The sequence below is a fragment of the Schistocerca nitens genome, chromosome 1, assembly GCF_023898315.1.
Source record: "Schistocerca nitens isolate TAMUIC-IGC-003100 chromosome 1, iqSchNite1.1, whole genome shotgun sequence".
Lineage (NCBI taxonomy): Eukaryota > Metazoa > Arthropoda > Insecta > Orthoptera > Acrididae > Schistocerca > Schistocerca nitens.
The window spans coordinates 1,056,751,799-1,056,764,340 of NC_064614.1; the positions used below are offsets into that span (position 1 = coordinate 1,056,751,799).

The 12,542-nt window shown below is 41.3% G+C and overlaps 1 protein-coding gene and 4 non-coding genes across 5 annotated transcripts in view; 1 reads left to right on the top strand and 4 right to left on the bottom strand.

Moving 5' to 3' along the window:
• Window positions 1-12,542, top strand: part of LOC126225410 (prolactin-releasing peptide receptor-like) — a 593,024-nt gene that overhangs the window by 316,618 nt on the left and 263,864 nt on the right. The window lies entirely within an intron of this gene.
• On the bottom strand, window positions 5,389-5,462 carry Trnat-ugu (transfer RNA threonine (anticodon UGU)). Its single transcript has one exon. It is a non-coding gene; the product is annotated as a tRNA-Thr (tRNA).
• On the bottom strand, window positions 5,495-5,568 carry Trnat-ugu (transfer RNA threonine (anticodon UGU)). Its single transcript has one exon. It is a non-coding gene; the product is annotated as a tRNA-Thr (tRNA).
• Trnat-ugu (transfer RNA threonine (anticodon UGU)) lies at window positions 5,601-5,674 on the bottom strand. Its single transcript has one exon. It is a non-coding gene; the product is annotated as a tRNA-Thr (tRNA).
• Window positions 5,707-5,780, bottom strand: Trnat-ugu (transfer RNA threonine (anticodon UGU)). The gene has a single exon. It is a non-coding gene; the product is annotated as a tRNA-Thr (tRNA).

The following is a 12,542-nucleotide window of genomic DNA, read 5'->3' on the forward strand; positions in this document are numbered from 1 at the left end:
GACTGAATCCCTGTCTTACACCCTTTGTAACTCTAGCACTTCGATCTTCGTCGCCACTCTTATTATTTCCTCTTGGCTCTTCTACATGTTGCATATTACTCGTCTCTCCACCATATTTTTCTCAGAATTTGGAACATCTTTCACCATTTTACACTGTTGAACGTTTTTTATTGGTCGACAAGTCCTATGGACGTGTCTTGATTTTTCTTTAGTCTTGTGTCCATTATAACCGCAACGTCAGAATTGCCTCACTCGTGGCTTTACTTTTCCTAATACCAAACTAATCGCAATCTAGCACATCCTCAATTTTCTTCTTCATTCTTTTGTGTAATATTCTTGTCAGTAACTTGGATGTATGAGCTGTTAAGCTAACTGTGCGATAATTCTTACACATGTCAACTCTTGCAGTCTTCGGAATTTTGTTGATGATATTTTTCCGAAAGTCAGATGGTATGTCACCAGACTCATACATTCTACACACCAACGTGAGCAGTCGTTTTGTTGCCACTTCTCCAAATGATTACAGGAATTCTGATGGAATGTTGTCTATCCTTTCTGCCTCATTTGATCTTGAAGTCTGATTCTAATACACGATCAACTATCTCTTGTAAATCGACTCCTGTTTCTTCTTCTACCACATCCGTAAATCTTCCTCCTCATAACGGCTTGTAATGTATTCCTTCCACCCATCCGCTCTCTCCTTTGTATTTAACAGTGGTATTCTCGTTGCAATCTTAATGTTACCACCATCTCTTTTAATATTACCGAAGGTTTTTTTGACTTTCCTGTATGCTGAGACTGTCCTTCCGACAATCATTTCTATTTCGATTTCTTCGCATTCTTCATGCAGCCGTTTCGCCTTAGCTTCCCTGCACTTCGTATTTATTTCATTCTTCAACGACTTGAATTTGCAAATTTAACTTCATCATTTACTAAGATAAATCAAATCTGTGCACATCGTTACCAGAGTGAATTAGCGCTCATCACAGCAGTTAGCTATAGAGGTACATTTATTACAGTTGGCTATAAGACACTAAATACATAATTTCAGCGGCGCGGGGTAGAAGCGCATTCTGAGGCGTCCTGCCACGGTTCAAGCGGCTCCCCCCGTTGGAGGTTCGACTCCTCCCTCGGGTATGGGTATGTGAGTTTTCCTTAGCTTAACTTAGTTTAAGTTAGATTTAGTAGTGTCTAAGTCTGAGGACCGATGATCTCAGCAGTTTGGTCCTGTAGGAACTTACCACAAATTTCCAAAAACTTAATTTCATAACGGGTATCAAAAAGTATGGCTCTAGTCTCTGATGCATATTATATTAAAACAGCAAATAACAAACTCAGATACACACATATTATCAAAGCACAATGATACAGTCATAGTGCTAAGTGCTAGTAGGAAATATTAAAACTCAAACTATTGAGACTCATATTTCAGCAAATGCTTTAAACTGAATATCTGTGAAAAAAAAGACTTTAACGGAACATGAACGAATTATCCATATGGGATAGAAATCGGTAGATGTGCAGACAAACAAATGTTCAAAATTTCTGAAAAATTGAAACAATGATTCAGGGTGAAAGAGCATCACCAACTGAGCAAGTCAATATTACATTGGTTCACCTCCGGTCCTGATGCAAGCAGCTATTCCGTTTATCATCGATTGAAAGGTTTCTTAGAGTCATCCTGAACGTTATCGTGCCAAATTCTATCCAACTGATACATTAAATCGTCTAAATCCTGAGCTGTCTAAATCCTGAGCTGGAGGGCCCTGACCATAATGTTCCAAACATTCACAATTGGGGAGAGATCCAGAGACCTTGCAGGCCAAGGAAGGGTTCAGTAAGCACGAAGACACGCAGCAGAAACTCCTGCCGTGCGAGCGAGCATTATCTTGCTGAAACGTAAGCCCAGAATGGCTTGCCATGCAGGGCAACAAAGCGGGCCATAGAATATTGCTGTGCTGTAAGGTAGCCATGGCAGATAACCAAAGGGTTCCTGCTGTGACAAGAAATTCCACTGCAGACCACCACTCCTGGGTCTCAAGCCACATGGCAGGTGACAGCCAGGTTGATACCCAACCGCTGTCTGTGATGTCTCCAGACATGTCTTCGCTGCTCATCAGGGCTCGATTCGAAGTGGGACTAATCACTGGAGACAATAATACTACAGTCAATTAGAGATCAGTTGACGCTAATGCACAGCAGAGGTATGTAGTTAACAAGTGGACTGTCAGATTGAAGCGCCCTATGCCTCCACTCAGAAGCCAAATGTGATAAAGTATCTGAATTGCTTGCAATATCGAAAATTTTATCAACTATGTTTGTACTACTGACTTTAAGGACTGGCTCGTCAGTCACATTGATATACTTTATTTGAAGCTATCTCTAGATATCTCTACATCTCTATAAATAATTCAAAATCAACATTTACTTCTAAAATAGAAATAACGAATTAAGAATTCGTGTTTATTGAAAATTAGTTATACCCTAAATACTATCCCGCAAACCCAGAAAACGTGAAAGAAATAAAGTTCTGTTTCACAGCCCAGTACCTCCTGTCACCAGCACGTCCCTGCTCTCTAGAAAATGAATGTTCCTGTCACCAGTAGATGGCTGCAATTTAGAAAACGATGATGGTTCGATGCTTTACCAAGACTTTCTTTGAGGTTACTATTGTCACCAAAAAATAGCTTCACTGTAGAAAATGTGAATTCTTCGTTCGTTCGCTCGTTGTACCATGATTAGTTCCTCCTGTCAGTAATAGGTAGCTGCACTGTCAAAAAAACACTGAAGTCGTAAATTAATTGTTTCCCACAGACAATATGTTGCAGAATACTAAAATGTCTGTAAATATATGTCTAAAAAGTAAATAAAATGCAAGTTAATTTCCACATTTACAGATGTTCGCCAAATTAGTGTCCAAAGTTATCAAGTATGTATTCCAGTGCTAGTTTTAATCTCTAATAACAGCTAACATTTTTGAATGTAGACCTACGGAATCAATGTCGTAAAACTAACTTGACCAGGCCTGTAATTGCAGAAAAAGCACGTGTGAGCTCAAATACAACACTAAGTGGGAAGGCATGCAACCAAGTTGACAGTGTCAATGTAAATAATTATACCTGGGGCCTACTCTTGATATAAGTCACAATACACTCTGATATTAAATATGTCCGCATTCATATTGTTCTCAGTCATCATTTTATGAGGAATGCAGAAACTGCGCCGTGATATTCATTAGTAAAAACGTAATCGATCTTACTGAATGATAATTATTGCAAATGACGAAGACCTATTTGCGCCGAAGTTTGTAACCAGAACTATGGTGTCAAGGCTCTGTAAAAGCTTTATGGACTGTATTACCTTCCACAAGCAAGATGTAACAATAATCTAAACCAGTGTGCAAAATACGTCAGTAAAACGAAAAGTGCGACGTTTACATAGATCATGAAGGGGTTAATTGAGTGTAATAACAAATAAAAAAAAACCTGTAACGCTCAAATCAACTTCTGTGATGTCACAATATTCTAAACACACACACACACACACACACACACACACACACACACACACACACACACATATATATATATATATATATATATATATATATATATATATATATATATATATATATATATATATCAATTGTCGCATTAGAGAAGGAAGGACTAAGGTTGTTTATTACGATGTGTAAACTGCAGATTGAAAGGAACTTCCTATAAACGCTCGACCAGAGACGGTGGCAGTGACACATGTAACGTTTCCACAGACAGTGTCATATCCGATAACACACAAATAAATAAAATTACTGACGAGCTATTGTGAGACTTCTCGTAGCTTACTAGCACAGCGAAGGTCCAACATTTAAGTATAGTCACACCTAAATTGTCATCATGACACATTAAAATGCACACCTATTGGAATATAAGCCATACATCTAAAAAAATAAAGTTGTATTATATGTAAGCACAATGAGGTGTTAAATATGCCCAGTGCCTAACGTCTAACACAAAGCTTTAGCCGGCCGCGGTGGCCGTGCGGTTCTGGCGCTGCAGTCCGGAACCGCGGGACTGCTACGGTCGCAGGTTCGAATCCTGCCTTGGGCATGGGTGTGTGTGATGTCCTTAGGTTAGTTAGGTTTAAGTAGTTCTAAGTTCTAGGGGACTTATGACATAAGATGTTGAGTCCCATAGTGCTCAGAGCCATTTGGACCATTTGGACAAAGCTTTATATGGCCTACATCGCGGTCGGTGGTACGAGTCCTTCCTTGGGCATGGGGGTGTGTCCTGTCCTTAGCGTAAGTTACTTAGATTAAGTAGTGTGTAAGCCTTGGGACCGAGAACCTCAGCAGTTTGGTCCCATTGTAACTTACCACAAATTTCCAAAAAACGTAATACATTGATGTTATTCTTCATAATTTATAGATACGTAGATGAAGATGCTGCTGTAATTGCGTTAAAATTTAGTGGATCGCAACTGGAAATGACGTCAGAGATTTTACCAACACTTAATACTGCCCAGCTGAAGCATACGGTTAATCAGTTCCTCAACCACATCATGTTCGGACCTCTAACAGGCAAAGCTTCAAAATAACTGTAAATATTGCGAGGTACAGTACTTTAACGTTGCAGTTTGATAGCATGACATTGACGGTTTGAGTAGACGAAGATATTTGAGTGATAATACACAGAAAACAGAGACGAAATAATACTATAATTTCAGATATTTCCTTTACGTAATTGTGGTGAGAGCTCAGGTACTTATTTTGATGTGCTGCATATTTTAGAAGACTGACTGCGGAATTTTCATAGCAATATCAACATTCAAATCCTAATTTTAGTGTCTCTTAAAAAAATTGTAGTCATTTGAGAATTTTTTGGTTGAACACCCATGAAAGGGGAGAAGACTAGAGTTTAATATCCCACTGACAACGGGGTTATTACAGTTATAGCGTACTCTAGAGCTGCTGTAAGCTGATGAAGAAACTCTACCGCATCCTCTTTCACAGCATTCAGCCCAGAATGTGCATCAAAACAGTCGTCTGTTGTTTCTTCTGTCCGAAAGAACAGATACCATCGGTGACCATGCAGCTCGTTAGAATGAAATTACAATGAAATGAACACCCTTAGCTGCTTACAGGCGTTGACATACGTCAAAGGGGACAGATGAAAATGTGTGCCCCGACCGGGACTCGAACCCGGGATCTCCTGCTTACATGGCAGATGCTCTATCCATCTGAGCCACCGAGGACACAGAGGACAACGGGGACAGATGAAAATGTGTTCACCGACCGAGACTCGAACCCGGGATCTCCTGCTTACATGGCAGATGCTCTATCCATCTGAGCCACCGAGGACACAGAGGACAACGGGGACAGATGAAAATGTGTTCCCCGACCGGGACTCGAACCCGGGATCTCCTGCTTACATGGCAGATGCTCTATCCATCTGAGCCACCGAGGACACAGAGGACAACGGGGACAGATGAAAATGTGTTCCCCGACCGGGACTCGAACCCGGGATCTCCTGCTTACATGGCAGATGCTCTATCCATCTGAGCCACCGAGGACACAGAGGACAACGGGGACAGATGAAAATGTGTTCCCCGACCGGGACTCGAACCCGGGATCTCCTGCTTACATGGCAGATGCTCTATCCATCTGAGCCACCGAGGACACAGAGGACAACGGGGACAGATGAAAATGTGTTCCCCGACCGGGACTCGAACCCGGGATCTCCTGCTTACATGGCAGATGCTCTATCCATCTGAGCCACCGAGGACACAGAGGACAACGGGGACAGATGAAAATGTGTTCCCCGACCGGGACTCTAACCCGGGATCTCATGCTTACATGGCAGATGCTATATCCATCTGAGCCACCGAGGACACAGAGGATAGCACGACTGCAGGGATTTATCTCTGGGACGCCACCAGTCCGAAAGAACAGATACCACCTTAGTATATATGTAGTTAAGGCTCACCGGCCACTTGACCATCTTCTTCTTCTGTGCGAATGCACAAACAGTGCCCGAACTCTTACGGGAATCGGCAACGCGCCGCGAGTAATGAGTATAATAGGCAGGGGCACTACGAATGTAGTGCTGGACAATACGTTGAGAATGTGGGTTTCGCGGGAGGCGTGCCAAATCCCTGCAGTCGCGCTGTGTCCTCGGTGGCTCAGATGGATGCCGGCACGGTAGCTCAGCGTGTTCGGTCAGAGGATTGGCTACCCTCTGTTATAAAAAAAAAAACGGAGTTAATGGTTCAACATCGAACTGAATCGGGTGTCTTTCTACGTCCGCCCCGAGGAGATACAACCATGTAAGGAGGAGATCCCGGGTTCGAGTCCCGGTCGGGGTACACATATGTCAACGCCTGTAAGCAGCTAAGGGTGTTCATTTCACTGTATTTTTTTCTTAGATTCGTGACTGTTTCACATTATTTAGCTGTTTTATTCACTTGATGAAAGTTACAGCATGCTTTGTGTGGTGTTGAGATGTTCAATTTGTTTTTAAATTGAGGAACATAATTTTCTTGTTGAAGATATGCTTCCCATTGAGCAGTTTGGAGCAGGAGGCATTTCCTAAGAAATCCGCCGAAACACCTGTACCTCATCGGAACGTGTTTCGTCACCTTATTGGGAAATTTCGATGTTACATGCCGAACGACTACAGTACGACCTAAGACAGAGGAACAGAAGTTGTTGAATATTTCTGGATCCATGCAGAGAGCCGAGAAAATGTATTGCGTAAGTTGGAACAGGAAAATGTATCAGTCTAATATAGCCGCCCGTGAACGTCTTTTCCAACATACGTTGAAGCTGCACAGTAGCTTCGGAACAACAGGCAATTTCTTCAATTGGTGTTTACATTGGGGAAGAGGCTCAGCTGATTTCCAAAGAATGCGGAGCATGGGAGTCATCGTGCGTAATGAAAATTGTAAAAGGTAGTATCGCTCTCCTTCATAGAGGAGGCATAAACGTAAATGTCAGAAACACTGCATTCGCTTCAGGGTACAGCGGCAGTAGAGCCAGCACAAAACAGGAGCCGGCCGCTGGTGGCCGAGCGGTTTTGGCGCTACAGTCTGGAACCGCGCGACCGCTACGGTCGCAGGTTCGAATCCTGCCTCGGGCATGGATGTGAGTGTTGTCCTTAGGTTAGTTAGGTTTAAGTAGTTCTAAGTTCTAGGGGACTTATGACCTCAGCAGTTGAGTCCCATAGTGCTCAGAGCCATTTGAACCATTTTTGAACAAAACAGGACTGGAGAGAAATGAATAAGCTGTTGATACAATTGTCCACATGCCAAGCGCTGAACTGAGCAGTGTAACTTCAGTTGCACATCTGCATCTAAAGAGACGTAAAGCCGCGCTTCCTCTTAATTGCGTCGTGGAAATTCGCAGCGCTGTGTGAATGTGCGCTAGCGAACACACTTGTTCCTCGAGAGAATCTCGGTCGACACACACGAGCGCCGCTGGCCAAGGATGATGGCCACATGCACACCTGCATCTATATAGTTACTCCGCAATTCACACTTAAGTGCCTGGCAGAGGGTTCATCGAACTGTTTTCATACTACTTCCCTACTATTCCACTCTCTTGGAAAAAGGAACACCTAAATCGTTCCGTTCGAACTCCGATTTCTCTTATTTTGTTATGATGATCATTTCTCTCTACGTAGATGGGTGTGAACAAAATATTTTCGCATTCGGAAGAGAAAGTTTGAAATTTCGTAAATAGATCTCGTCGTAAAGAGAACCGCCTTATATCAGTGACTGCCACCCGAACTCGCGTATCGTATCAGTGACAGTCTCACCCCTATTGCGTGATAACACGAAACGAGCTGCCCTTCTTTGCACTTTTCCGGTGTCCTCCGTCAACCCTACCTGGAAATGATCCCATACCGCGCAGCAATATTCAATGCAGACCACGATGTTGAGTGCCTCACAAACCTATCTCATTTCTTTATAGTCGTCTACATCCTGATTACCATCTGAGATGTTAAGTTTCTCGCTCTCCTTATTACTGCTACTTCTCATTAGTTCTTTCTTTCATTGATTTACTCTCAATCCATGTGTTGTACTCATTCGAATGTTCACTCCACTCAACACATCCTGTAATTCTTTTTCACTTTCACTGAGGATAGCAATATCATCAGCGACTCCTGTTCTTGATATCCTTTCAGCACAAATTTTAATCCCGCTTTGAACCTTTCTTTTATTTCCCCCATTGCTGCTTTGGTGTACAGACTGAACAGTAATGTCAAAACATTTGATCCCTATTCCAGACCCGTTTTAATTCGTGCATTTCATTCTTAGTCTTCGAGTTATGATATGCAGCATTTTAAATAGGTTATCTAACCTCGCTCTTGTTCGCTAAATGTTAACATACAGGTCCATTTACGAAAAATGTAGGTGAATACGTCTCATCCTATAGCAGTAACCTCGGCGTATCTTCTAGCTGCATACAGTGCGCACAGCCCTGTTTAGCACTGTTTACAAGGCTGTAGTCCATGCCGAGAGCCGTATCTCTCACGTTTAGTACATTTCTCCGGTATTTATCGGAAAATTTTCAAGACATTATCGACAATTGTTAGATTACTGTATTCGTCTTTTCACGAGATTTGAATATCGTTCCACTTAAAAATCATTACTTAGTTCAATTTCTCGATTGGTACATCAGTGAACAGCATTAAAAGAAAGTATCCAAAACAGGACACGTCATCATCAACAACTGTTAGATCACCGTATTCGTCTTTTCATTGTAATATCGTTTCATTTAAAACCCATACTTAGTTCAATCTCTCGCTTGAGTGAAATATAAATAATATTAGAGGAAAGTACCCAAAACCAGACACTTATTTTGTTTTTGTTTTAAAAAATAAAAAAAATAATAAAAATTTCTCTTGAAAGCATTTCATTTTTACTGTAAAATGTAATCCACAATTTATGTTTTACTCTCAGAAAATGTAACTAAAAGTCAATATAAAGAAATAGTCTCCAAAAGATTGCACTTATCTACTTCGTAAAGTAGTTACCAAAACGTAAAAAAAATAATCAAAATAACACTAAACAAAATTAGAAGGAGGTATTAACTCATAGAAAACTTAATATAATTTCAATGAAAATGTATAATATAACATTTTCCAGAAATTTCAAAATTTCTTTGTGTTTTCCTTTCTGAACACGAGATCCCTGCTATATGATGTAGTTGTACACTTTCTCTCTGATAGCTTGGCTTGGGACGATTAAGAAAAAGACAAACCCACATTTTCCCAGAAAACTCCTTTTTGAAAAGGGATCCAATGTTATTTCTCTCTTCTAATTTTAGGACTGTTAATCACAAGTCATTACGAGCAGGCCCAAATAAAGAATCTTTATAGGGAGACAACAGTAAACCAGCTCTTCTACAAGATTTTTCCGAATACTGTAGGTCTGCCTCTTTATGTGTTTGCTGCTGCCTTTGGTGCAGTATACCTCATGATGGAAAACCTCACACCTGTAGTTTCTGGAACAGTAAATAGTTTAAATAAAACATTACATTTTCACTGTAAAAATAATATATGTATATTTATAAATACTTAAAAGTAAAAATACTTCCTTAACTGTTGCCTCGTTGAGTGGCAGCGTGGTTAGAGGCGCCATGTCACGGACTGCGCGGCCCCTCCCGCCGGAGATTAGAGTCCTCCCTCGGGGTTAGGGGTGCGTGTGTGTTGTTACTTTAAGTAGTGTGTAAATCTAGGGACCGATGACCTCAACAATTTCGTCCCTTAGGACTTCACACACATTTGAACAGTACACTCTTTACTTGCATCCTTCCAAACAGCGTTCATTTTGTGAACTGGATCGATAGGTTCAGTCATTTTAGATGGAATCCCTTTCTTGAATCAACCTTGTCTTTGAATCTGCAAGAGAACTCCAAGAGAGCATGTGCACAGAAACTAATACATCCAGACTGAAAACATAACAAGTAAAGACTCTAATTTAAGCAAGTGAAGGGGGTCAAGTTTGCGCTACTATAGCCTGCATGTTGTTAAACAAATAATATTTTAACCAAAAAGTTGAACGAAAGATAAAGTGTACCAAAACATGAAAACTTTTCCCATTCGCAAAAAAATAAAATAAAATAAAATAAATGGCGAAATGATAAGCAACAGGCGAAGTGGGCGATTTGTGCACTCCGCTGCAGAGTGGCAGAAGCGTCAACTACTATTTACAGTTGTCCCCGACTACAGTTCGGAAGACTAGGCCGTCCGCCTTAGGGGGACAGTCCAGTTTAAAGTACCTTCCTCTAACCATTTAATTAATTACGTAACCGTCTGCCTGTAATTGTCTGCCAAAATGACTTTTCCGTATCTTGAACCGTTCAGAAAACGCTACTTCATGAAAATCACGAAGGAAGTGAAATGCCTCTGTCTTGAAAATAAATATGAATACGAGAAAGTATATTGTTTGTAGCAAAGTGAAATGATATTGCAAGAAAGGAGCAGCAGCCTCATTGCTTTATTTTTCGGCATATAGAATTTTGAGAAGGCTATATTACACTCTATTTAATAACGAGTAATGAAATGCAGATGGAAGTTTCTGCTATCTATGAGGTTATTCAGTTACGTTACGCATCGAGGTGGTCTTAAGATTACTGATATGTCGCGGCCTCCTGAAACACGGCGAGATGGCGCTTGCAATAAGACTCTACACTGATATTGACGAAGGAGCGGTGCCTTCCTCTTACAAGATTTAGATTAGATTTGCCTTGTTGTTCTATATAAAATGACATGAATACTTACTAGATGTTTCAATGAAAATTGCTACGGCTTATTTCTTTTTTGTTTTATTCCTTTGCATATGACGATGACATTAGCCCATCATAATTCAAATTCAATTATTCTTCCACAAATTAAATGCTTGGAGAAGTATGAACCATGATGAACGGTATAAACGAAGTAGGACAGGGTTTAATGTACTGTCGATGAGGAGGTAATTAGAGACGAAGCACATTTTCGAACAGAGCAAGGGAGTGGGGAACTAAGCCGCTGGAGTCGCTTTACTAGGAGTAGTTTTGGAATACCTGGGCACTTAATAGAAGAATTTGCGTCTCTTTCTGGCCATCATTAAACATTGCTTTCACCTACCATTATAGTTCATACCCCATAAAAAATTTTATGTATTGTATCGCTCATAAGACTTTCCCTTCCATTGAACGTGCTATCACAAGAGAGTAAATATTACACTGACTGTTGAATCCAATGTAGCAAATGATCCTACGTGTGGAGAAATTTCACACTGATGGCTTGCTCCGATTTAAGGAAGAAATGTGAAATTTACGTTATAATTAACGAATATGATTCCTATATCAACTCTACTGGTACATATGGTAACGTTATTTCGTCTACCTTGCCTCATTCAGTTGCCATATTTTAATAAAATTTTGAGAATAATGAGTTATTTTTTGCTGTGACAAAGTACGTTGGGAAACATGACGTGCTCTGACGAGAACTAAACCTACGAAGTTAAACTTTACCAGCAGCAGAGGACGGCCATTCGCTAACTGAGACAGTTCCCTGAGATTGTTGCCTTACCGGCTGACAAAGACAGAGTTGCTGTTGTTCTTTCCCATTAGAACTACACTGAGAAGATGCAGCGCCTGCTAGATGACGACGCCTACATGAAAATCAACGCTGACCCCACAAAGAATGTGGAGAACAAGACAATGGCTTTCAAATAGCTTCGGGGAATTCAGCCAGGTAACACTTTCAGCGACCGCCGATATTTCGGTGAGAGAACACCCTGCCATTTTCGAGGCAAACTGCAACGGACAAGTGACGTACATCCAAATTTAAAACCTCGGTTCTCGGACTGATGCAGGAAAGATAACACACACACTGAACCCTAAAGCCGAAATATCGGCGCTCGCTAAAAGTGTTACCTGGCCGAATTCGCGGAAGTTATTTGAAAATTGTATACGCCAGGATAAACTCAGGTCTCACCTTTTTTACCTCTACGGGGAGGAAATGTATCGGTGTTTACGTAAGCTGAATAAACTTCGTAGCTGTCGAGTTAGACTGCAAAGCGCTTTGTATTTTTTATTGAGGTGTCATGATGAAAATCATGTCCGAACATTTACCAAGGCTGTGCACCATAATAATTATGCTGCTGCCAATCGCACCAAGCAGCTTCCTGGTTTGGCTCTTGTTCGTGAAAGGATTCGTTTTACTCGTCGACGTCTGGTTTCTGTTTCCAAAGAATTGTTTCGTTTTCATTTAATGGTTGCATCGGAATTTTCTGATTTTACTTGGGATTGCCGGCCGCGGTGGCCGTGCGGTTCTGGCGCTGCAGTCCGGAACCGCGGGACTGCTACGGTCGCAGGTTCGCATCCTGCCTCTGGCACGGGTGTGTGTGATGTCCTTAGGTTAGTTAGGTTTAAGTAGTTCTAAGTTCTAGGGGACTTATGACCTAAGATGTTGAGTCCCATAGTGCTCAGACCCATTTGAACCATTTCACTTGGGATTGGTTGGACGGTGCCTCGTGGACTCAAGCTGACTGGGAAT